This window comes from Pinus tabuliformis, chromosome 9 (assembly GCF_031772625.1).
Source record: "Pinus tabuliformis cultivar Carrire ecotype Pingquan chromosome 9, CPIR1, whole genome shotgun sequence".
NCBI classification, from domain to species: Eukaryota; Viridiplantae; Streptophyta; class Pinopsida; order Pinales; family Pinaceae; genus Pinus; species Pinus tabuliformis.
The window spans coordinates 1569680006-1569681723 of NC_142307.1; positions in this window are offsets into that span (position 1 = coordinate 1569680006).

The window sequence follows — 1718 nt, forward strand, 5'->3', positions numbered from 1 at the left end:
AGCCACACAGGTAAGTGTCTAACCTTATTCATCAAATTGCATAGACTATACTCTGAAAACTGCATGTTTGTGAAATGGTGCGGATTAAACGAATTCGGTGGCCAGTCAACTGGCCACCCACAGTCAGTCGAATGGCCTCGTGGGATCCAAACGAGCTCGGTTATGCCAAAGAGACGTGCAACCGACACGTGGGAAGTGTCCAGTCGGGGAGAATCGGCGGATTGGCAGTAATGGCGGCGGTTAATGGCAGAGGAAGGGTAACGGTGGTCAGAGACGCACAGAGGAATGATGGCCGTGACGTTGGCTAATGGATCGGCCTGGCCACCTCACCCCCTTGCCATGAATTGCGCCATAATTCAAACATGCTCGGCCGAAGAACTCACGATTAACCGCTGTCATTTACACTTGCAACCGTTCTCAGCAAAGTACGCGTCCTCCTCCTCCGCAGTCTATTAGCCCGAGATTCTCGGCTCGTTTCAAAATCCTCCCGTGTCCCAGGCTCTTTCGGAAGCGTCGTGACATCCTCCAGAAGCCGGCAAAGCTTTCTACAGGAAGGAGCTCTACAGGAAGCAAGGCATAACCTCCTGGAGCAGAGAAACCTGGACTTTCTGCGTCGAAATTGGAGTTTCGAAGAGAGGTAGGCTCGAAAACACCATTCCCATGTATGATATTTCGAAAGGTGGTGAATTAAACTGTCTGGAGTAGGAGAATTAGTAGCAAGTCTGCCTGTGGGTCAAGAATAGTAGTTTGCCTGTGTGATACACAAAATTTTTTCAATTGGTTCTGTGTCAAATTCTCCTCCACGGTTCCTGTTAAGAAATTCCTCCTATAGAAATGATAAACCACTGTGAGGGCTAACCTGTGCATGAAGAGTGTGACTTTTATGTGGTTGTATGCAAGTTGGGGATGAAAATTAAGCTGCACTCTGTCTGTGGGAGCCTAATTCCCTTTTAACAGTCGAGTTTTGGGCAGCAACAACATTATAACCAGGGAATTGGTGCAAAGTGAAATACAAACACCTAAGAAGCCCTGTCCTGAGAATCAAAAGAGGAAACCATAAAACAACAGTCCCTTTCTGCTTGGAGCATTGAAACATGGCACTCTCACCATGCCAGGAGGGTTTATCAGAAAGGAACCCTCGGATTCCAAGAAATTGCGAGAAACTCCCGAGGTGGTGGACCTATTCACCCGTGCCAATTGGATGACCTTCTATGACAGAATTCAAGGTCATGACGATGAGGTAACAAAAGAATTCTTAATGTCCTGTAGCCTAAATCAAAGACACTGGCCACTGTGAATTTCAGAGGGTTGACCCTAAAGCTTACCCCACAACTCATTAGTCGGGTTACTGATCTGCCATTAGGGATACCTTGGAGCAAAGAGGAGAGAGCATTGGGCCAAAAAGCCAAGAAAGAATTCTTCCTACCAGAGGAACAATTTTCAGAAGATAAGAATGGGGTCCGGAGAGCCAGCCTACACCCGTTTTGGAGCGAGGTCAGCCTTCAGATCATGAAATACATTACCTGTGAGGGGCGGTTTAGTATTGTTTACGGTTATCACTTCCGTTGCTAAGTGAACTCAGACATAGGATGGATTTACCCCCAGAACAAAAGTTAAGCATCCCCTATTTCCTCCTACAATCATTAATTGAGTGTGGCACAAAATTGAAGAAAGGGACACCAGATAAGCTGGCCCATCATGGGCTTATCAAGCTTCTA